Source organism: Lissotriton vulgaris, chromosome 8, assembly GCF_964263255.1.
Source record: "Lissotriton vulgaris chromosome 8, aLisVul1.2, whole genome shotgun sequence".
NCBI lineage: Eukaryota > Metazoa > Chordata > Amphibia > Caudata > Salamandridae > Lissotriton > Lissotriton vulgaris.
The window spans coordinates 1,221,822,398-1,221,847,924 of NC_141696.1; the positions used below are offsets into that span (position 1 = coordinate 1,221,822,398).

At 48.4% G+C, this 25,527-nt stretch overlaps 1 protein-coding gene across 1 annotated transcript in view; it reads left to right on the top strand.

Annotated features, from left to right (window-relative positions):
- The first annotated feature begins 1,387 nt into the window (after positions 1–1,387).
- Positions 1,388–25,527, top strand: part of LOC147698516 (putative tRNA methyltransferase 9B) — a 195,745-nt gene continuing 171,605 nt past the window's right edge. Inside the window, exon 1 of the mRNA XM_086935115.1 lies at positions 1,388–1,541. The gene's annotated coding sequence lies outside the window, so the exon portion shown is untranslated. The remainder of the gene's footprint in view (positions 1,542–25,527) is intronic.

Sequence of the window (25,527 nt, forward strand, 5' to 3'; positions counted from 1 at the left end):
GAATGGATGTATGGAAAGATTTTGAGCAAAAGAAGGAAAGGAGCAGGGCCGGCTTGGACATTTTTGCCAGCCCTGCTCCGAGTGAGCTTCCAGCTCTATGCGGAGGTTCTGAAGTTTTGAAATCCATTAGGGATTTCTACGGATCCCCAGAGCACATGAGGAGCGACTTTCGAAACCTTTTGTGGTTTGACCAAGGTAGGAGTGTCCCCCCCAAGTCCATCCTTGGCTGCTCAGGCAGTGATGGGGTGAACGCCGTTCCCATCTCTAACCCTGCCCCATCGGAGTCCACGCCTCATCTCTCGGGCCAGCAAACCAAATTGCCCCGTCCAATGGTGGCTTGCGGCCTTAGCCTGCCTGCCTACAGCCAGCCTTGCACACCAAAGTCGCTACCTGCAATGGAAAACCCAAAAGCACAAGGCCAGAACTAGTTAGTATAGGAGCCCAATCTACTGCCTCTGGAGATATCCAGGGTTTCATCAGCAGGCGATTGACATGCATACCTGGATGATGGTAAGACAATAAGTTTATAATAAATTGACAATAATTTGATAATCATGTGACATGATAGATTCAGATAGAGTCATGATGGGTCATTCACAATTAAAGGATAGCCACTGATGAATAGGACATCAGCACACTTTGTAGCATTGTTGAGTGCACGCTCGAGGCAGAGACTCACACTCTAAACACTAGGCTATTTTCATGTTGTGCACAGTACAAGCTAATGCACAGACAGGTTGTAAATGCGCTCCACATCGGGATTGGATACAATTAACACTTGGTTATTTGTAGCATGTATTCAGTCTAGGTAAACTTGCTGGAGAGTGTCACTCACAGTCGTTGAAATGTCACTCATATTCACACTGAATTTATGAAAAAGTCAGATATAGCAATCTGAAACCTTGGCAGCTATGTATATTCATTGATCTAGGTCCGAATGGGGCCCGTGAAGGGCTCGGGCCCCCGGCTCTGCAGGGGACTTCGCTGCGCCCCTGGCCGCATTGATAGTGAAAAACAATGACCCTTTGAACCACATATGTGGCGTCAAAACAAGAGGAGAACGATCAAGGTAAGAAAGTCACACTCCAGCGAAAATAGCCAGAAGAAGCGCGGAAACAAAGCGCCCATTAATTTTTTTTTCTTTCACTTTAACTTCCTGGCGCTGCCTCTGCATCTCGACATGATACCCGCCTCCCCGTGGCTGCAACTGGCTGATATTTTTTGGAGCCTGGGAGGAGTGAGTGCTTTCTCAGCCTGAAGTCTCTGCTTCTACACAATGCACCATAGGCGGGCCTCGGAGGGTGGCCACGCCCTCCGTCCCGCCCAACAAACCTCTGTTGCTTTCGGCTCGGCTGCAAGCGCGCTGGCCCCAGTTGAAGTGGGCTTTGCGGATGATTTCCTTGCCGGTTACCTCGAGGTCCTGGTATGGTTGCGCTCTTACAGCCCAGCCCTACTGTAGACCCAGTCGCAGTTGCCAGTGGTTGCGTGCCCAGCGGTACCCCCTGCAGGCGGGAGGCAGGAGATGCGAATCTGCCAGCCAGGTAACCACCCTGCACCCGGGCCACCATTGTTCTTTGTTGCTTTTCCCTTCTGGCATCGGTTTTTTATTGCCGAGACGGTGTACGATTCTAAGCTCACTCGTAAAATCCTTTGTAAGTTTGTTTTAGCTGAATGGTAACATTTCATCGGAGGCTCCTGCTCTGTAAACGCGGGTCAACTCAAGGGTGGGTTAAATGTGCGAAAAATTCGCCATTAATGCGTCCGGGTCTGCACGGTCTCAGTTCTGGGTGCTTTCTGTTCATACAGAAGAATAAAACAACGTATCCTGAAAGATACTGATTTTTCTTTCGGGAAGTAACTGGTGGTTTACTACTCAACTCTCTAATCGATTTCATTATCACGTTTGTGTGGTCGATGCGGTGACAGTTACAGTCGCGCATCCTAGGTGCACACAATAATCCTAGCTATAGATCGATATGATTAACAGCAATTTTTGAATATCCTCCGGTTTACTTTGACGTCTAAAACCAAACCTGCCTTTGATGTCAAACGAACGCACAAACCTTGCAACTTACAGTGTCACTTTTGGCTGGAGTCGGGATAGGTAACAAATTAATAGGAAGTGAAGACCCGTGTCAGAGGTCTGGCTTGGCACTAAGAGCCCATGTACGAGCTAAGCCATGACAATGATTGGCATGTAATTTGTACAACTCATACGTGTAAAAAAAATTATAATGTCTCTTCAGAATTAAAAAAAAGTGTATTTCTTTAATTGCCGCACAGAGACATTTCATGTTTAGTGCATCAGATTATACCACTGCAGAGGCATTTATTAAAAGCATTTTAAGAAAACGTCATGCCCTCCATGTGACCATACCATTATTGATGTGTCATTAGAGTCTAGCCAATTTTCCTGTGCACCCTTTATGTGCCCTTGATTCTTATTATATATTGAGCTACAATATTATTAAACAAAGCACGTTTATTAAACACACAAGCGAGATTTGATTAGGATCACACTGTTTGGTCAAACCAGCAGGCCAGGATTGCCTTTAGGTTTTCTGTTTTCACACTCTGCAGTTCAGCCACTACACGAATCTCTTTCTTCTGTTTTAAATCAAATGGTCATACTTGGAAGCTATTGATGTTGAGCACAAATGAACAGCAGAGGGAGACTGCAGACTCTCATCATAAGGAGCGTGTGAGACAAAAAACATTAACGGGAGGAACAATTTGAAAGTGATTTTACCTTCCTATGTGAAATGACTTATTTATTTGTTACTAGAGCAAATATATCTAATTTTCTTTTTTACTTCTGTAAGGCCATTCCTGACTTGTGGAGCAATAGTAACATTGATAACTTTTTTAAAATAAAAAGCTAAATACCGGACTTCTGCTGTTGCTGGGTGCTGTAAAATAAGTTAATGGTACTGCACAATGTATATTGACATCGGATTAAGAAAAGCATACTGTGGATTATGGCTTTATACATGATATGAGGTTTCTGGGTACATTGGGGAGTACATTGCCCATTATGTGCCCTCTTTAGCACTTTGTAATTGGTAGGACCCTTGTTTAACTCCCAGAAAGGGAGTCTCAGCATTTCAGCCTTCTGAAATTGACAAATTGAGTATGACTGAATTGTCTTTGTCATAATCGGGCCTTCATAGAGCCAGGGCACAGCAGAGTTTCCCACTCAGCTCTGGGAAGGTATTCATGCATTTGTTGTCCCACAGTGGTGGAACAGACACATCATTGTGTGTAAAGTCTCTGTAGAGGCTTTGCCAATAGGAGAACATTGGGAATCAACTGCCAGCAGTAGGCTACCTTTCCTAGGAATATCCTGCCTTCTCTCTGTGTTATGGGGTGTTCATTCTATGGAATGTAGAGATTCTCTCTTGGAACACTTTCCTAGCACCTTTCTCTATATGATGACCCAGATATAAAGTTCCCTCTGACAGTACTACAGTTTGTAGGGGATACTTGGTGTCCATTTTCTGCCAAATGGTTCAACTAGGTTAGTGTGTTGCCTACATGCATCTTGTGTTGTCTACACCACCAGTAGGTTGTCAATATATTGAACCAGAAATGAGTTACATGGCAACTGCAAGGTCTTCCGACTATTCTTCAGTAACTTATTAAAGATTGAGGTTTCTGTGTGCACTCATGTGGGACTTGCCACAATGGCAGTTTTAATCTAAAAATCATAAAGCGTAAATAAACTGACTATTCTCTTGTAGAGGAATGGAAAAGAACGCTTGAAAATGCCCAAATGCCATTCATCATCACAAGGGCTTTGAAAAAGTCTCACAATAGGATTTGGTAACGCTTGATGAAATCCGAAACCTACCCTCCCCCTTTTTCTTTTTATATGGTTTCTACAGACCCTTTACAGGTGATTTTGAAGGGACTCCCTAACATTTCCACAAGTTGCCTTACCGTGGCATGGATTCATTAACAGGCGTTGTTCCAGCCACTGCCTCAGGCGAGAGGTTGCATTGGGGCATACTCTGCATTAGGCTTTATTGTTATTTTCACAAGGCCGACATCTTTGATCAGAATGATATCTTTGCTTGTAAAATCCCAGACTTCCTCCTTCACCTAATCCTTAGGTTGGAAGGTAAGTCTTTTCTTGTTAGGTCTGGGAATAACCCAACGGTTGTCTCTTGTTTTTTCACTTCGAAGTCTAAGCCCTCATTGTGTTTCTGAAGTTCAACACCTTCCAGTGTGCAGTAGATCAAACAATTCAATTTGCAGAGATTTATTATAAACTGATGGTCTTCTTCTAGAGGCCCTACATTTCACATGGACTTTACTCTGTTTATTGGAGATGACTACAACTTGGACTTGTTTTCCAGAGCGGGCTAGGTTAGGTACCACTAACAGTAAAGCATTCTAACAGTAGAGCGGGTAGCTCCAGAATCCAGAATCGATCAAGAGTGATACGGGCTGCCATTCACCTCTCAATCTTTATATGGCCTTCTCTGGTCTATTAAGCAAAAAGAGAGTCACCCCTTGTGTTAAATATTCTAATAGTATAAAGACCACTCTCATAACCCCACCCTTTTCACTCCAATATCCACACACTGAACTTTACAATATGCAACTGGGTCTCATTTATACATTTTTTTAAACGTTCTAATATTATCCTAAAACTGCACATACATGGATTTGTACTTGGTCACAAATGAAGTTCCTTAGAGTTGAGATCTAACCTATATTCCATCAGCATTAAAAACACAATTCATATATTTCCCTAAATAATATCAGTAACAATCACACAGAACATGTACAGTTAGCTACATAGTTTCATCATCATAATACATTGAAAAATCACAATACAACATTTAGAGTTGCTGACGCAGCGTTTCGGTGGATTGAACTTGATGAACACCACCTTCTTCAGGACAAACACTTTTTTGTCAACACAGCTCTCTATAACATATAAAAAATGTGTACACAATTACATTAATAATGGACATAGTCACATATAAAAGCTCAGTTATTCAAAACATTTGTTCTGATCATCAGTACTTAATCATACCAACAACCCCTTTCATGACATTTCCCAGTTTCTCCTTCCCTGAGATGTATAATAGATTCTTGGGTTGGGTAAAGGGATCCTAATTGCCTTTAGCTCCAAGGTCTTTTTTATACATATTTTGTGGTTATGTTATACCACCCATTTATTAGAGCTTATGAAGTAACTTCATTGTTGGCTTGCGAACGCCAACCCCAGTTTTTAAATTTAAATATATGCTGGTATTTATTACCGACACTCTGTTATTCTAAAACTACTTGATGTTGTTCCAGTTGAGTATGGAGAATATTTTAGGGAATATTGTTTTCTGCAAAGATTTTAATATAAAACCTACTTAATACCTTTACAAAATAAATGATAACATATCCAACGTAAAAAGGACCCCAAATTTATACTGATTTACCTTATATTTATATCCTTATTGGACTATTCAAGGAAATTTCCATTAATTAATTTCCCTTGATGTCATCCACATGTTTCTTGTAGGATAAGTTACACTGTTATGTTCCATGTATGCACCCTAATATAGGCCTGGGTAATATCATACACCTTTACCTACATTACCTCCCTTACACTACACAGTAACAAGCCTTTTAGGATTGAACCTTTATCTAGTTCTAGTCCTCGGCGCAGAAGGAGGGTTTTCCATGAACAATAGTGCCCTATAACTTCATCAATAGACTCGCACAGTATATTCATAAGGGTTCTTGGAAATCGGGCAGGGGCTACATCACCTGCATACTATCTATGTACAAAGTTCATCCAATACGTCATCCTCAAATCCAACAATGGCTAATACAAGAAACGAGGAACAAAGGAACCCTAGATACTTTTTAGGTCTCGCTGAGCAATGAGAAAGCATTGTGGCGAGATTCTAGTAAGTGGTCCGAAAACTCTACCAAAACTGCGGATTAGACACAGTTCATGTGAGACAGGCGCGTGCACAACGCCAGCCACGTCACACACCACCATTTGTCTGTGCCTCGGCATCAGACTTCAAAGGCTGCCGCTCCCCCGCCCCCGCATCAGACTTCAAAGGAATGCGCTCCCGCTCCCCCGCCACAGCAATGCCGAGAGCTTGTTTCTGGACGAAAGTGAAAGCCTACCATGCTTGTTTACAGTAGCTTTGCCCCTCAAATGCTGTTGCTGTGTTGCCATCTATCTAGGGGCACTCAGCTTGAAAACACTCGACTTGCTAGCTGCAATGCTACATCTGCTATGCTTTGCCTTTAGACACATTGATCCCTCGCAGACTGTGCTGACTCTGCCCCTCCTGATTCTGAAACTGACCAACGCAGTCACCAGCAGCCTCTTCTCTCTGTCTTATGATGTCTGCCCTGCCACCATTTACTTCAGACCCTCACCCTCACTCACCCTCACACACCCTCACACACCCTCACCCACACGCACTCACTCACCCTCACCCTCACTCACCCTCACCCCCTCACCCTCAAACCCCCTAACCCTCACCCTCAAACCCCCTAACCCTCACCCTCACTCCCTCACCCTCACACACCTCCTCACACTCACCCCCACACCCTCACTCCCCCTCACACCCCCACCCACACACCCTCACCCTCACACCACCTCACCCTCACACCCATCACCCTCAAACACCCTCACTCACCCACCCTCACACACCCTCACTCACCCTCACCCCCTCACCCTCACAACCCTCTTACCCTCACTCACCCTCACCCCTCACACACCCTCACCCTCACACCCCCTCACCCCCCACACCTTCACACACCCCCACACCTTCACACACCCTCACACCCTCACAGACCCTCACACACTGGCACTCACCCTCACTCACCCCTCACCCTCACAACCCCCTCACCCTCACACCCTCACTCACCCTCACTCACCCTCACCCCCACACACACTCACACCCCCTCACTCTCACACCCCCTCACCACCTCACCCTCACACACTCTCACTCACACACCCCCTCACCTTCACACACCCTCACTCACCCTCACACCATCACCCACCCTCACACACCCTCACTCACCCTCACCCCTTCACCCTCACAACCCTCTCACCCTCACTCACCCTCACACACCCTCACCCCCTCACACCTCCACAACCTCTCACCCTCACACACCCTCACAACCCTCACACCCCTCACCCTCTCACCCCCTCACATTCCCCCCTCACCCTCACACACCTCCACACCCTCACACCCCTCACCTCCCTCACCCTCACACCCCTCACTCTCACCTCCCTCACCCTCACACCCCCTCATCCTCACCCTCACACACCCTCATCCTCACACACCCTCACTCACCCTCCCACCCTCACACACCCTCTCACCCTCACATCCCCATCACCCTCAAACCCTTACCCACACACCCTTACTCACCCTCACTCACCCTCACCCCTCACCCTTACAACCCTCTCACCCTCACACCTTCACCCTCACCCTCACACCCCCTCACCCTCACACCCCCTCACCCTCACACACCTCACCCTCACACCCCCACACAACCTCACACACCCTCTCACACCCTCACACACCCTCACCCACCCTCACTCACCCTCACAACCCTCTAAACCTCACTCACCCCTCACACCATCACACCCCCTCACCCTCAAACCCCCTCACACCCACACGCCTCCTCACCCTCACACCCCCTCACCCTCACACCCCCTCATCCTCACCCTCATATACCCTCACCCTCACACACCCTCACCCTCACACACCCTCACCCTCACACACCCTCACGCACCCTCTCACCCTCACACACCCTCTCACCCTCTCACCCTCACACACCCTCTCACCCTCACACACCCTCTCACCCTCACACACCCTCACACACCATGACTCACCCTCACCCACCCTCACTCACCCTCACAACCCTCTAAACCTCACTCACCCCTCACACCATCACAGCCCCTCACCCTCAAACCCCCTCACCCTCAAACCCCCTCACCCTCACACCCACATGCCCCCTCACCCTCACACCCCCTCACCCTCACACCCCCTCACTCTTACACCCCCTCACCCTCACACCCCCTCATCCTCACCCTCATATACCCTCACCCTCACACACCCTCACCCTCACATACCCTCACACCTCCTCACACACCCTCTCACCCTCACACCTCCTCACATCCCCACACCCTCCCTCACATCCCCACACCCTCCCTCACACCCCCTCACCCTCACACCCCCTCACCCCTCACCCTCACACACCTCCTTACCGTAACACCCCCTCTCACCCCCTCACCCTCACACCCCCTCATCCTCACCCTCTCACACCCTCACCCACCATCACCCTCACTCACCCTCTCACCCTCACACACCCTCTCACCCTCACACACCCTCTGCATGTATGTATGTATGTATATATGTATAGGCATTTAGATAGCGCACTACTTACCCGGAGGGTCCCAAGGCGCTTCGACCGCTGCGAAACCCTTCCTGGTTTCCCTGAGAGATGGTCCCTTAATGGGTATCTCCAGGGTGAGACCAGGCATCCCCGGCGGTCTGGTGGGGCCGTTAGTGAAGATGAGGCAAGCTAATGCCCAGAGTTGCAGAGTGTGATCGCTGATCAGAGTGGGCACCGAGGCGAGAGAATTATCGAGTCTGCTGACCCTGGTCCAGAAACCTGCCGCGCCGGGAATCGAACCCTGGTCCCGGGCCGTCCTCTGCTCTCGGGTCTGCCGCCTCTAACCAGTGAGCCACACTACTTCACTACACCTCTCACCCTCACACACCCTCACACCTCCTCACATCCCCACACCCTCCCTCACATCCCCACACCCTCCCTCCCACCCTCACACCCCCTCACCCTCACACCCTCACACCCCCTCACCCTCACCCCCTCACCCTCACACACCTCCTCACCATCACACCCCCTAACTCTCACCCTCACACCCCCTCATCCTCACCCTCACACCCCTCACACCCCTCACCCTCTCACCCCCTCACCCCCTCACCCTCTCACCCTCTCACCCTCTCACCCTCTCACACCTCATCACCCTCACACCTTCACCCCACACCCTCACACCCTCACCCCCACACACCCTCACCCTCTCACCTCTTCACCCTCACCCCCTCACCCGCACACACCTCCTCACCCCCTCACCCCCAACACCCTTACACTCCGTCACTCACCCTCACACACCCTCACTCACCCTCACCCTCACAACCCTCTCACCCTCACTCACCCTCATCCCCTCACACCCCCACACACCCTCACCCTCACCCTCCCACACCTCCTCACCCTCACCCCCTCACACTCTGTCACTCACCCTCACCCACCCTCACACACCCTCACTCACCATCATCCCCACACACCCTCACATCCTCACCCCCTCACCCACCTCCTCACCCTCACACACCTCCTCACCCTCACACACCTCCTCACCCTCACACCCCCTCACTGTCACACCCCTTCACCCTCACACCCCCTCATCCTCACCCTCACACTCCCTCATCCTCATCCTCATCCTCACACACCCTCACCCACCCTCACCCTCACACACCCTCAAACACCCTCACACACCCTCTCACCCACACCCTCACACCCATCATCCTCACATCTCCTCACCCACCCTCACACCCCCACCCTCACACACCCTCACTCACCCTCTCACCCACCCTCACTCACCCTCTCACCCTCACTCACCCTCACACCCCCTCACACCCCCTCACCCTCACACCCCCTCACACCCCCTCACCCTCACACCCAGTCACACCCTCACCCTCACACCCTCACACACCCTCACCCACCCTCACCCTCACAACCTCTCACACTCTCACCCTCACACCCCCTTACCCTCACACCCTCACCCTCACACCCCCTCACCCTCACACCCCCTCATCCTCCACTCCCCCATACCCTCGCAACCCTCACCCTCACACACACCCTCACCTCACCCTCACACCCCCTCACTCACCCTCACACCTCCTGACCCCCACACCCCCTCACCCTCACACCCCCTCACTCTCCCACCCCCTCACCCTCACACCCTCTCATCCTCACCCTCACACCCCCTCACCCTCATCCTCACACACCCACACACCCCCTCACCCTCACACACACCCCCTCACCCTCACACCCCCTCACCCTCACACCCCTTCACCCTCACACACCCTCACACAAACTCACACCCACTCACCCACTCACCCTCATACCCCCTCACCCTCACTCACACACCCTCACACACCCTCACTCACACGCCCTTGCCCCCCTCACCATCTCACCCTCACACACCCTCTCACCCTCACACCCTCTCACCCTCACACCCCCTCACTCACCCACCCTCACTCACCCTCACACACCCTCACCAGCATAGCATAACAAAAAAAAGCATAGGATAGCAAAATATAGCATAGCATAACAAAACAAAGCATAGGATAGCAAAATAAAACATAGCATAACAAAACAAAACATAGCATAGCATAACAAAACATAGTATAACAAAACAAAGCATAGCATAACATAACAAAGCATAGCAGAACAAAACATAGCATAGTATAACAAAACAGCGTAGCATAACAAAACACAACAAAACATAACATAACAAAACATAGCATAACAAAACACAACAAAACATAGCATAGCATAACAAAACCCTCACACCCCCTCACCCTCACACACCTCACCCTCACACCCCCACACCCTCACACACCCTCACACACCCTCTCACACCCTCTTACCCTCACACACCCTCACACACCATCACTCACCCTCACCCACCCTCACTCACCCTCACAACCCTCTAAACCTCACTCACTCCTCACACCATCACACCCCCTCACCCTCAAACCCCCTCACACCCACACGCCTCCTCACCCTCACACCCCCTCACTCTTACACCCCCCTCACCCTCACACCCCCTCATCCTCACCCTCACACACCCTCACCCTCACACACCCTCTCACCCTCACACACCCTCTCACCCTCACACACCCTCTCACCCTCACGCACCCTCTCACCCTCACGCACCCTCTCACCCTCACACACCCTCTCACCCTCACACACCCTCTCACCCTCACACACCCTCTCACCCTCACACACCCTCTTACCCTCACACACCCTCTCACCCTCACACACCCTCTCACCCTCACACACCCTCTCACCCTCACACACCCTCTCACCCTCACACACCCTCTCACCCTCACACACCGTCTCACCCTCACACACCCTCACACACCATCACTCACCCTCACCCACCCTCACCCACCCTCACTCACCCTCACAACCCTCTAAACCTCACTCACCCCTCACACCATCACAGCCCCTCACCCTCAAACCCCCTCACCCCAAACCCCCTCACCCTCACACCCACATGCCCCCTCACCCTCACACCCCCTCACCCTCACACCCCCTCACTCTTACACCCCCTCACCCTCACACCCCCTCATCCTCACCCTCATATACCCTCACCCTCACACACCCTCACCCTCACATACCCTCACACCTCCTCACACACCCTCTCACCCTCACACCTCCTCACATCCCCACACCCTCCCTCACATCCCCACACCCTTCCTCACACCCCCTCACCCTCACACCCCCTCACCCCTCACCCCTCACCCTCACACACCTCCTTACCGTAACACCCCCTCTCACCCCCTCACACACCCTCACCCACCGTCACCCTCACTCACCCTCTCACCCTCACACACCCTCTCACCCTCACACACCCTCTCACCCTCTCACACCTCCTCACATCCCCACACCCTCCCTCACATCCCCACACCCTCCCTCCCACCCTCACACCCCCTCACCCTCACACCCCCTCACCCTCACCCTCACCCCCTCACACACCTCCTCACCATCACACCCCCTAACTCTCACCCTCACACCCCCTCATCCTCACCCTCACACACCCTCACCCTCTCACCCTCTCACCCTCTCACCCTCTCACCCTCTCACCCTCTCACCCTCTCACCCTCTCACCCTCACACCCTCACACCCTCACCCCCTCACCCGCACACACCTCCTCACCCCCAACACCCTTACACTCCGTCACTCACCCTCACCCACCCTCACACACCCTCACTCACCCTCACAACCCTCTCACCCTCACTCACCCTCATCCCCTCACACCCCCACACACCCTCACCCTCACACCTCTTCACCCTCACCCTCACCCTCCCACACCTTCTCACCCCCTCACACTCTGTCACCCACCCTCACACCCTCACTCACCATCATCCCCACACACCCTCACATCCTCACACCCTCACCCACCTCCTCACCCTCACACACCTCCTCACCCTCACACACCTCATCCTCACATCTCCTCACCCTCCCTCACACCCTCACCCGCACCCCCTCTCACCCCCTCACCCTCACACCCCCACCCTCACACACCCTCACTCACCCTCTCACCCTCACACACCCTCACTCACCCTCACTCACCCTCACACCCCCTCAGCCCCCCTCACCCTCACACCCCCACACCCCCTCACCCTCACACCCAGTCACACCCTCACCCTCACTATCTCACTCACCCTCACCCACCCTCACACACCCTCACTCACCATCATCCCCACACACCCTCACATCCTCACACCCTCACCCACCTCCTCACCCTCACACACCTCCTCACCCTCACACACCTCCTCACCCTCACACACCTCCTCACCCTCACACCCCCTCACTGTCACACCCCTTCACCCTCACACTCCCTCATCCTCACCCTCACACTCCCTCATCCTCATCCTCACACACCCTCACCCACCCTCACCCACCCTCAAACACCCTCACACACCCTCTCACCCACACCCTCACCCTCACACCCCTCATCCTCACATCTCCTCACCCTCCCTCACACCCTCACCTGCACCCCCTCTCACCCCCTCACCCTCACACCCCCACCCTCACACACCCTCACTCACCCTCTCACCCTCACTCACTCACCCTCACTCACCCTCACTCACCCTCACTCACTCACTCACCCTCACTCACCCTCACTCACCCTCACTCACCCTCACTCACCCTCACTCACCCTCACTCACCCTCACTCACCCTCACTCACCCTCACTCACCCTCACTCACCCTCACTCACCCTCACTCACCCTCACTCACCCTCACACCCCCTCAGCCCCCCTCACCCTCACACCCCCACACCCCCTCACCCTCACACCCAGTCACACCCTCACTATCTCACACACCCTCACCCACCCTCACCCACCCTCACCCCTGTCACCCTCACACCCCCTCACCCCCACAACCTCTCACCCTCACACTCTCACCCTCACACCCCCTTACCCTCACACCCTCACCCTCACACCCCCTCACCCTCACACCCCCTCATCCTCCACTCCCCCATACCCTCGCAACCCTCACCCTCACCTCACCCTCACACCCCCTCACTCACCCTCACACCTCCTGACCCCCACACCTCCTCACCCTCACACCCCCTCACTCTCCCACCCCCTCACCCTCACACCCTCTCATCCTCACCGTCACACCCCCTCACCCTCATCCTCACACACCCACACACCCCCTCACCCTCACACACTCTCACTCACCCCCCCTCACCCTCACACACCCTCACACAAACTCACACCCACTCACCCACTCACCCTCATACCCCCTCACCCTCACTCACACACCCTCACTCACACGCCCTTGCCCCCCTCACCATCTCACCCTCACACACCCTCACACACCCTCTCACCCTCACACCCTCTCACCCTCACACCCTCTCACCCTCACACCCCCTCACTCACCCACCCTCACTCACCCACCCTCACTCACCCTCACACACCCTCACCAGCATAGCATAGCATAACAAAACATAGCATAGCATAACAAAACATAGCATAGCATAGCATAACAAAAAAAAGCATAGGATAGCAAAACATAGCATAGCATAACAAAGCATAGGATAGCAAAATAAAACATAGCATAACAAAACAAAACATAGCATAGCATAACAAAACATAGCATAGCATAACAAAACATAGCATAGCATAGCATAACAAAAAAAAGCTTAGGATAGCAAAACATAGCATAGCATAACAAAACGAAGCATAGGATAGCAAAATAAAACATAGCATAACAAAACATAGCATAGCATAACAAAACAAAGTATAACAAAACAAAGCATAGCATAACATAACAAAGCATAGCAGAACAAAACATAGCATAGTATAACAAAACAGCGTAGCATAACAAAACACAACAAAACATAGCATAACATAACAAAACATAGCATAACACAACAAAACAAAACATAGCATAACACAACAAAACATAGCATAGCATAACAAAACACAACAAAGCATAGCATAGCATAACAAAACATAGCATAACAAAACATAGCACAACAAAACATAGCAAAGCATAACAAAACATAACATGACAAAACATAGCATAGCAAACCAAAGCATAGCATAATACAACACAACAAAACATAGCATAACAAAACATGGCATAGCATAACAAAGTATAGCATAGCAAAACATAGCATAGCATAACAAAACACAACAAAACATAGCATAGCATAACAAAACAAAGCATAGGATAGCAAAACTAAACATAGCATAGCATAACAAAACATAGCATAACAAAACATAGCATAGCAAATCAAAGCTTAGCATAATAAAACACAACAAAACATAGTATAGAAACACAAAACATAGCATAGCATAACAAAACACAACAAAACAAAACATAGCATAGCATAACAAAACAAAGCATACGATAGCTAAAGAAACATAGCATAGCATAACAAAACAAAGCATAGGATAAAAAAACGAAACATAGCATAACATAATAAAACATAGCATAACAAAACACAACACGTAGCATAACAAAACATAGCAAAACACAACAAAACATAGCATAGATTAACAAAACACAGCAAAACATAGCATAGAAAAACAAAACATATAATAGCATAGCAAAACATAGCATACCAAACACAAAAAACATAGCATAGCATAACAAAACATAGCATATCAAAACAAAGCATAGCAAAACAAAGCATAGCATAACAAAGCATAGCATAACAAAACAGAGCATAGCATAACAAAACATAGCATAGCATAACAAAACCCAGCATAGCATAACAAACCAAAGCATAGGATAGCAAAACATAGCATAGCATAACAAAACAAAACATAGGATAGCAAAACAAAACATAGCATAGCATACAGCATCACTCCGCACCACCACAGCATCACTCAGGGGCACCACAACATCACTATGCGCTACCACAGCATCACTGAACGCTACAGCATCACTCTTTCACCATCACAACATCACTCGGCGCCACCACAGCATCAATTTGTGCAACCATTCAACAACACCTGGTTCACATATGTTCTCTCAATGTTTCAAGCTTTATTACAATGTAACAAAAAGATGTTAATATTTCACTTCTGTTCTAGGATTTTCGTCACAATAAAACACACTGAACATAATCTTCACAAAAGTTATTTACAAAACTTTAAGCTATTGCCATTATAAATTACAATAACTTTCATTTAAGTATTAATTATAGAAAAAAAATTAAAAGCCATTGTTATTTGTAATATCAATACATGTAAGTCATGTAAATACGACACATATTGCATTACAAATTCTATAGGTGTCACATTTGCGAAAGTTATAACTATTGGCATTGTAAATGACAAAGCTATTAATTTCGCTATTTTCAAAAACAAAACATAAATAAAAAATGTGTCATTTACAATACCAATAGCTCAAACTTTCCTAATGCGAGACCTATTGCATTGCAAATGCTAGTTGTATAAATACAGCACATCTTACTAGGGTTAGGCAGAGGAGACCAAGACTTCCCAGCCTACACACTGACCAGAGACGCTGAGGCTCCTGCATGCAGACGATCCAGCTGACAGTGGCCTAACACATCCCTCGCGGGGTGTCCAACTCGATACCAGGACGTGGTCCCACACTCTCTCACTTCAGGTAATGGGGTTAGACTAAAACCTAGAGGGATTCTTAGATTCACACATACTCACATGCAAGGTACACTTAGGTACATCTAGATAGGCATTGTAGGAGTACGCACTTTCTTTTTATCATGCATTTTATATTCATGTATGTATTCATGATTATTGCAAGATGGCAGAACTGTACTATCCTTTTATCTTCACTGTACTGATAATCATATATATCTGCTACTGTATAATGGTTGTTGCAGCACATCTATTTTATTCTAGAAGAACAACTGCAATAAATTCTCATGGTAACACGCCCAACTGTTTCTTCTGTGTAACTCTTTGAGACCGAATCAGTGAGCACGAGTGACTGAGTGAATGGTAGTACATTGTTTCCACGATTCTGAGGGATCAGGGTTGTCATGTTCTGAGGTTGCCAGAAACTATTCTCTCTTCCGATAAGAGAAGATTCTAGTGGCACTGTGAGCTAGCTAATGCAAACAGGTTATTATTCTCGGTGGGGGTGCTCAGATCCAGTCTGCCACCAAACCCACAGTTTATGTTATCTGAACGCGCAGATTCTGTACAGGATATATAGGAACTACACGATAACACTGTACCGGGAGGAATATACAATTGTTAGTCTAATCTCACTTACCAGTCTGGAATTCCATAACAACTTTTGCAGTCTTACCAATAAGTGGTCCTTGTGCCTCTTTAAATTTAAGGACCCTGTTCAATTTCCTTAATTCGGGTCGGATGCTTCCTATGGATGCTCAATAATAGAGCAGTACGGGTGCTTCATGTACCTTTCCGGTGTGTTCTGTTGATAGTGTTGGGAAAGGGTACACCAATTCTCTGTTATGTTCATAAATTAATCAGCGCTTAAGATACTCTTTTATTTATTATTTTGTTTATATGATGATGGGAAGAGGTATATTTAATGACCTCTTCTGATACTGTGATCAGTTAAGATAATGGTACTTTTAAATGTATTCGCAAACTTCCCAACTTTTAATCCTATGCAAAATTGCGATTGATGTTCCTTATACATTTCGGGTGCTCAAACACTCGCTCTTCACTAATTCTACAATCACTACATTTTTACAGCAACCCTCTATTAATCTTTTCAGGTGTGGCTCTACTTTCTAAATAATCGCCAATAGAAGTAACCTCAATTAAAACGGTTAGACCTGGTTACCTTATTACCCCTCCCCGTTTCAGACCTACTACCTATACTCTGGTCGCTTGAGTTCAAATCCTCTTACGGTCAGAGTATATTTGGTGCCTTTCACCTATAGCAGCCATCGTGTATTCAATTTTCTAAAACAGTGGCTTGATGGTAGTCTGCTTTTTATTTCACAAGCCCACGCTGCGTGTTACGCGTCCATGGTCATAGGCACTGTCCTGTTAGTCAGGTCCATTTTTACCCATCTACTACTACAACCCTTAAGCAGGAGTCTGTTTTTTATTTCTAAAACCATGTTAAGTTTTAAGTGTCAACATCAGTGTGCGCCGTCCATTTAAAGTCAGGCACACTATCTCATCTATATGGATGCATATTAATTCCAAACAAATTTATTTTTGCTAAAGTTTCAAGTTATTTTATTTTATTAATCTAAGGCGATTTAGAGTAAATTCTGATAAGACACCCCTGCTTATATAGAATATTCAGTTTCTAAGATAAAAAGAGTATGTGTGTATATGTGTGTGTGTGTGTGTATTACCTACTAGCGGTGGCCAGTAGCTAGTTATAGTTAGGACCAATTTTCCATAGGAAATCCGCAACATTCTATTTGGAACAACTTTGGCGCCGGGTAACAAATCTTCGCGAAATTTGCAAAACTAATGGGGCGCTCCGGTCCACTCCTATCCTGAAAGTCTAGGGGTGATTTGTGAAGCGGGGGCAGAGCCCGAACTGCTGAACGGGATAACACCAAATTTGGCAAAGAGGTAGTCCTTGGTTCAGACTTGTGCTTTTTGCTTAAATGGTGTAAATGTGTTCAGTAGTTCCTGAGAAAATTAGAATTAAAAGTACATATATATCTATGGCCGCGGTGGATCTGCGCATCCTGAGCGCATCCTAAGCGCACCATCTCGATCACATGCTGAATGCTAATTGGCTGTCAAGTGGTTGTCAACATTCGAAACCAGGAAGTGTTGGTAGCCATTTTGTGCCTCGGTAGAAGCGAGGGTCTAGAAATCAGTGGAACAAGTGTTCAAAACGTATAAAGTGGCAGGTTAGAAATATTTTGACCCTCTAGACCTGCTATGGGGGTCTCACAAGAACCCCTAGGGCCTCCCCATTTTTTTTAAAACTGTGTAATGTGCGCAGGGTGCATGGATCTGCTGTAAAAAAAAATGAAAACGAAGCGCAGGCTCCTGTGCTTGTTTAAAAATTAGCTACCTGGGGGGGCCAAATCCTGGGGTCTAAAATAATAAATTTGATGGGGGTCCAGAGGGGCCCTGTAGCCTGGGGACCGTCATCCCTCGGTGCTATAAAATAAACGGGTGGAGGGGCTCAAAGGTACTCCCCAAGTAAAATACTTGGGTAGGGTGGGCTTAAAGGCCCGCTCCAGTCCCGGGTACCGCTACTCTTTGGGGCTTTCAAAAAAATGGGTGGGGGGCCTCAAAAGTCCCTATAAGCTCCAGGGATAACCACAGTCCGGGGCTTTTTAAATTGTGGTGGGGGGGGGTCGTGTGGCCCCCATTCTGGAGCGGTCGAGGGCCCTGGGGAACACCACTCCCCAGGATCGGCTCCTGCTGTGTCTCGGGGTGCCTACCCCCGTGACACTGCTGTTTGGTATGGCAGGGCGGGAGTAGAGGTTCCCGCTCTGTCGTAGCAAACTGAGGGCATATTAAAAAGGGCTATTTCCCAGCATTTTTTAGAAAAAGGCAAAAATTTTGTGAAAATGGTATCGCCCTGTTTACTGTTTAGGTGCATATACAAGGTTGGGGATCGTGGGTGGAGCCCCATTGTCTCTATGGTCCTAGCCAGCTCCCTGCGTCCTTCTGAAGCCGCCATTACTTTTCCACACGGGGACTTGCTAATATGTGGCTCCCCGTGGGGAAAAGCAATCTGCTTTGCATTTTCAAAGAGAGAGCAGGTTTCCCTGTTCTCTTTTTCAAAATCAAAACCAAGTTTGCTGTGGCAAGACGGGAGCCTCGCCTCACACCCTGCCATAGCAAACAGCAGTGTAAAAAAAATCTCCCGGTAAGACAACAAAGGACTATCAATCCCATTATCGCTGTTTTAGCGGCAGTTTGCTGCCGCTAAAGCAGAGATAATTTTAACGCCGTCCTTGTAAATATGCCCCGAAGTTTTGGAATGTCAACAATTCTGTCTCCCATTTAAATAGCCACAAAGTATTTAGTGACGTGCACACTGTGAAACTTGAAGCAGCGGTGTCTGATTGGTATACCAAAATGAGTAAGTGCCTTCTGTGAATACCAAAACGAGTAAGTGCCTTCTGTGAATACGAAAATGGTAGTAAGTTTAGGATTTTGTCTTAAGTTAGTTCTGTGAATCGGGCCCTATGTGCCTAAGAGTTACTTACGTTATTTTTTGTGGGTGCACTGTAATGTTAAATAGTTTTGATCTTCTCTAAGCAGATGATTATCACACTAAATAATAGTCAAATGTTGTCAGAAAAAGAAGACGTATACACTCAGTTTATTTAAAAAAATAAATTATTATCCTTTATTAAAACCGAAATAAATAAATAGAAACGTAACTTTAATATAACTGTATAATAAACTAAATGTGAGATGGAGTCCAGTGGTAGCAGCGTAGGTAACCTGCAAAACAAAAATGAAAAATAAGTCCTTAAAATTAGATCGATGTGATTGAATGAGGTGAGAGATTACATCATTACGGAAAGCAAGATCGTTTTTTCTCACATGCACACTCAGGGTTGTGCACCTGTCAGAATCACCCTCAACCTGAGTCTGTAGGGCAGCAGTGCTCTTAGGCTTAGGCCTATCTTATGGTATAGATGGTATTTATAATGAGACCGAGATGTGACTGAATGAGGTCAAAGATCGCAAGTTAACATAACACTTGTCAATATTGCTTATTTGCACGTGTGCAGTGTGCATTGTGCCTGATGCATCCCACCCCTCTCGTAGGTCCGCGTTGAAGAGGTGTCTGTAGGGAAGGGCCCGCTGGCTCGGATCTACAGTATGGTCCAGCAGGTCTTTAAAATGATTCAGAGATGAGACAGAATGAGGTGAGAGATCACGTCATTATGCAGGACAATATCGTTTGTTCGCACTCCGTTTAATTGGAGGCCTTGTGCACCTAGGCCGCTCTGCTTACCTTTTGCGAACACTGCATCTAGCAGAGGTTACAACTACTTGAATTCTGCTTTGGATCTATACTGCAGACAGTGTTAAATTCAGCCTTGATTTATTTATCTGCAGTGTGGACAGCAGGGTTCATAATTTTGAAAAGAGAAAGAGAAACAGTGTGAGAGAAAGGAAGAGAGAGAAAGAAAGACATTGAAAGTGTGAGAGAGAGAAAGTAATAGATGGAGCAGGAGAAGCACTGTTGATACTGGAGAAAATCTTCGCAGCTCACCTTTTTACCATCGGTGTGTGTCCAACCGCGTGCCAGGTTATTGTGCACCCTCAAGTTTAGTGATCTGAAAGATAGTATACAATTAGTAATTGCAGAGTACATACAATTGCACACGTATATATTTCTGCGTTACGCCTTTGCACACCCAGGCTACTGTATTACATCAACTCCCACTGCAAGGAGGTGTCTGTGCGCTCTTTTCCTCCCAGGGTGCTAAACCCCATGCACTCCCACTCGGAGGCGCAACTAGAGTCAAATTTCGTGGGGGGGGCTATGAAAAAATTTCAGGGGGGCTGATTCTACAAACAAAATGCAGAGTGGAGCTGCATAGGCTCTAAGCAGGGGGGACATCAAAGCCTCTTTAACAAGCGAAAGGTCTTTAAAAGACCTGTGAAGTACTCTGGTGCGGCTGTGTGTGCGCCCGGGAAGCTGTCTCATCCCGGGCTGCCACACACAACGGGGGAGGGGGCTGAAGTCCTTTGAGTCCAATGGGTGTTGCGCGCCTGATCCCACTGCTTAGCGTTGAGTTTTCATTACTGTGCACCCAGACTGTTGCAACCTATCCACTCCCACTGCCCGGAGGTGATTGTACATTCCTATTCACTCAAGTTGTTGCACAGTATCCACTCTACCCGCCCACAGGTGATTTCTCGTTGCTTCAAAAACAAGCTTCTCTGCTCACCTTGTGTCACCGGCGTGTTTCAAACAGGGTCCACCACGTGTCCAAGCAATCTTCTTAGGCGTTGTTACCATGGCCACGCATCATCACAGATTCCTCAAACGTTGAGCTTTGGAGGTGTTTGGGGGGGGGGAGGAGGGGAGGATGCCAATTTGTTAAACACAACCTGTTAGATAAAAAGGAAGATAAGATTGTGCGTCATTTGTACATCAAAGGAAAGAGGAAGAGAGAGAGTGAGAGAGTGACTCTGAAAATAATATTCGCAGTTCACCTTTCTGTCACCGGTGTGTCTTCCATCACGTGCCGGGCATAGTGCACCTTGAAGCTCCACATCTAAAAGATAGTAAAAGAAAGATGTTATGATTGGTAATTGCCACTATCTTAATTTGGAGTAAAATAACTTCGCCCTTTCACACACCTTCTCTCCCCCATTAAAAATACAACCATTTGTACGGTTCTAACTTGTTTAATGGGCTTAGATTTAAGAACAATTAGTAGAGTAATCATGTTTTCCATCCGGTTATAGAAAACAAGTGGCGCGCAGTCATCATACACCTGGTTTCAATCATCACGCCCGTGTCTGGGCACGATAATTGAAAGCTCATGTGCTATTGAAGTCTATTGCGCGCAGCACACGCATAATAGATACCAATAGGCCATGGACGGAGCAATGCGTCCGCCTCTGGCCAATTAGGTGTAGTCTTTTAGAATAAGCCGCACGCAAAGGCCAATGGTTTAGCACGGAAGGAAACAGACACTCACAAGCGTGTGCGAATCGACGGTTAGATTCACATCCCTGTTTTTTCACATAGAAAATATCTCGCGCTGCGTGAGCAGTGCTGTGCACTCCAACGAAGGCACGAGCTGTACTGCGCACAGCAACGGAGGCGCGAGTCCTAAATGAATTGAGAAAGGAAAGGTTGTCAAAATAAGATGGTAAAGTTAGGTGTACATAGTATAAAAACTAAATGCTCATCTACGGACATTTAACCGAGTATAAAAACTTTCCTGCTATTGGAAACAAGCATTTGCAATGCAATAGGTCTTGCATTAATTAAGTTTGAGCTATTGGCATTGCTAAATATTGCAACACCAATTGCAACAAAAGTCTATAAATTGTAGGCCAAAAAAAATGGTATTTATTTTTATAGCAATGGTGGCATGCTGCGCTTTAGATTAATATGTTTAAAAGTAAAGTGCGCCATACTGCGATTGATGTGTGCACTGATGGCTGGTGGTGTGTGTGCCTGTAGAAATTGTGCACTGATGGCTGGTGGTGTGTGTGTCTGGAAGCGTGCACTGAAGGCTGGTGGTGTGTGTGCCTAGTGGAAGCGTGCGATGACGGCTAGTGGTGTTTGTGCCCGGTGAAAGCATGCAGTGACGGCTGGTGGTGTGTGTGCCTGGTGGCAAAGCGTGCACTGACGGCTGGTGGTGTGTGCTGGTGGAAGCGTGCACTGATGGCTGGTGGTGTGTGTGCCTGGTGGAAGTGTGCACTGACGGCTGGTGGTGTCTGTGCCTGGTAAAGTGTGCACTGACAGCTGGTGGTGTGTGTGTCTGGTGGCAAAGCGTGCACTGATGGCTGGTGGTGTGTGTGTCCGACAGACGCTTATTGCCTTGTGCTAGTGTGGTGCAGTGAGGGGCAAATATGCTTGAAGGGTGGTTAAATAGCAATTGTAGTGTCAGTAGAGGAAGGTTCTCAGGCTAATTCAGGCTGCAGCATTTTCTTTACATTACACTACCATCAATTCTTAAGCCCCAAGTACACAGCACACCAAGAGGCAGTGGAGTCGACAACACACAGCACCACCAATGATCCCTAGAGCCATCAGCATTAGAGTTGAGTCCCATGACTAGTATCACACAACACTAACTTTGCGCTATGTGGCACTAGCACCAAGAATTTGGGTCGGCTGTACAATGAACCACCAATGAGCACTGGCACCTGTGGTACATGGCACTACAATGGAAACCTCCGGCTAGTATCACACAAAGCAATGGACTCCGATCAGAAGCACAGACGAGAACACCTGTGCCCGGAGACTGGCAGCACTCTCATCAAGCGCCGAAGCTAACAGCACCAGAATGCAGCACTACCAGGGAGTCCTGGAAAACTTGCAGCAACGTTAGCGATCTGAAAATCAATGGAAGTTACCGATGCAAAGCGCACAGAAGACCTCACTTCTGCACTAAGAGGAGCTATTGTGCTAAGAGGTTTCAGGAGAAGTCACTTCACAAAAGGGTGTGTTGAGAGGTGACAGTGCCCAGGCACATCGGGAAGTGTCAGCATTCAAGGAACGCCCTTTGTGTGCCCTGGCACCCTAGTCGAAGTCAGGATGTACTTGGACACTTTCACCACCTGATCATATCAGGAGGTGCCAGGCAGAGTAAGCAACTGGAGCAGAGCTCAAATGTGCTATGGAACGTGAGCTCACGTCAGGGAGCATAGATAGGCCGAGAGGCTGTGGGCACTTTGAGCAGAGCCTGGTGAGCTGGCTCTGTGGGCACCTGAAACTGAGCTGGGATGTGCTTGCGCTGAAAAACTAGTGCAGTCCATGGAAGTGTTTGGGCAAAGCCTCGCTGTGCGTGGGTATCGTAAGGTGCTAGGCCTGTTAGTACGAAGTTCATTACACCCGTGGGAGCACCGCAACAGCAAGAAAATAACACACAGATTTCAGAGGCAAGAAATGTCACCAGCCCAGGGGCTGCGTCAAGTGCAGAAGGGCTCAGTGCGCCCTGCTTCTTCAAGTGTGCCCGTTACAGGAAAGGGCGGGAGTGGCAGGGCTGCACACTGCTCGTGTAAACAGAGCCATGGACGAGGTCCAAGCCTGGCAGAGGAATGTTGGCTAGGTCATACCCCACAGCAGTCACCCCACCCAGGCTGGTTGTATAAAACCAGCAGATGCAATATTTAGAAAGCAGACACTGGCAGAGAGGAAACGGACAGTCTGCCACTGCGAGCAGAAGGCGGCAGAGGCAGGGAGTGGGAACTCAACACTGGAGGAGACAGAAGCACGTGGAGAAAGCACACACGAGAGGGAGGAGGAGAAAGACAGAGAAATAAAGGTGGAGAAAGAGGAAGGATGGAAGCATAGGGAGAAAGATGCTGATAAAGTCTGTGAGGAAGGAAACGATAGGGAGAAAGGAATGGACCTAGAGCAAGAAATATGGAGGTAAAAGGCAGAGAGGAGGCTGAGAGCGCGTGGCTAACTGAGAACATCAAAGTGGCCGAAAGGGGAGAAAGGAGGGGTGAGTGCACGCCGAGGTGAAGGACTGGGCGAGAAGGGAGGGGGAAATGCCAGCAGCAGAGGAGCCTGCAGGCTATTTATGGCAGATGAACGCAAGCTTTAGGCCCCATGAATGCAAGCTTTAGACAACATGAACGCAAGCTTTAGGCCAGTGGGTCACACTTTGAAAAGCCCCTTTACTAAAAGTCAAGCAACAGCGCAAGCGCTTTTTTAGCTCGACCTACACAAGATACAAATACAATAAGATAGGGTATGTAGGACTGCGTACACCTAAATCGCTGCATCGACTTTTTGTATCCAGTCTGCTGTATCGCATCTATTCCCTCCGGTCCGCACCCAGGCCTCCCTGCTCACCTTTTTGCGGACAGGTCACCTTCTACATCATGCAGTCCCGCTCTGTCACCTAGAAGCCTTACATTTGGTGCTGAGTCTTGATATCACTATGGCAAAGGACATACTTGTGCAGCCATCATCATCGCAGGTTCCTCACCCGCTCAGTCCTTCCGGTACCACTAACCCGGTGACCAAAGAGGCCACGAACGTGGCGGTGGGCCCCTCTGTTTTGTAGTTCGGGCCTACATGAGGCGTCCGAACCACCAGGAAGGGCCATCGCAGCGCTTGCAATGGGAGCAACTCTAAAATGGCGAAGAGCACGTGCGCCCGGTCTTTTTTATTGATAGGGTCAAGTGTGTTGTGACGCCTGTGCTGGATGGGTGTGGTGTGGATGTATACCAGCCATGAGTGTGTGTCCCATTCTGACAACTAGACCTGGAACTAGCAAATCTCTACAATGAATATCTGGGCCATGTAGCGTATGTCAGTGCTGCGCGAGGCTGTCAACAATGACTCCAGAGCTATGGGCGTGGCTCCGTCGTGAGCTATATCAGAAATCAACTGATTCGGGCATCTGTGTTGTAGTGCTGCCGTCACCCGGGTCTTAAACGCAAATATGTCAATATGTCTGTGAAGTCACACAACATGGCCAACATGGAAGGTACGGGGAATCACTGACCCTACATTCCTCCATAGTTCCACACATAAAATATGGTGGACATGACGCATTTCTGCGAATATGAATGTTTGTTGTACATTCAGTGGAGATTTGTA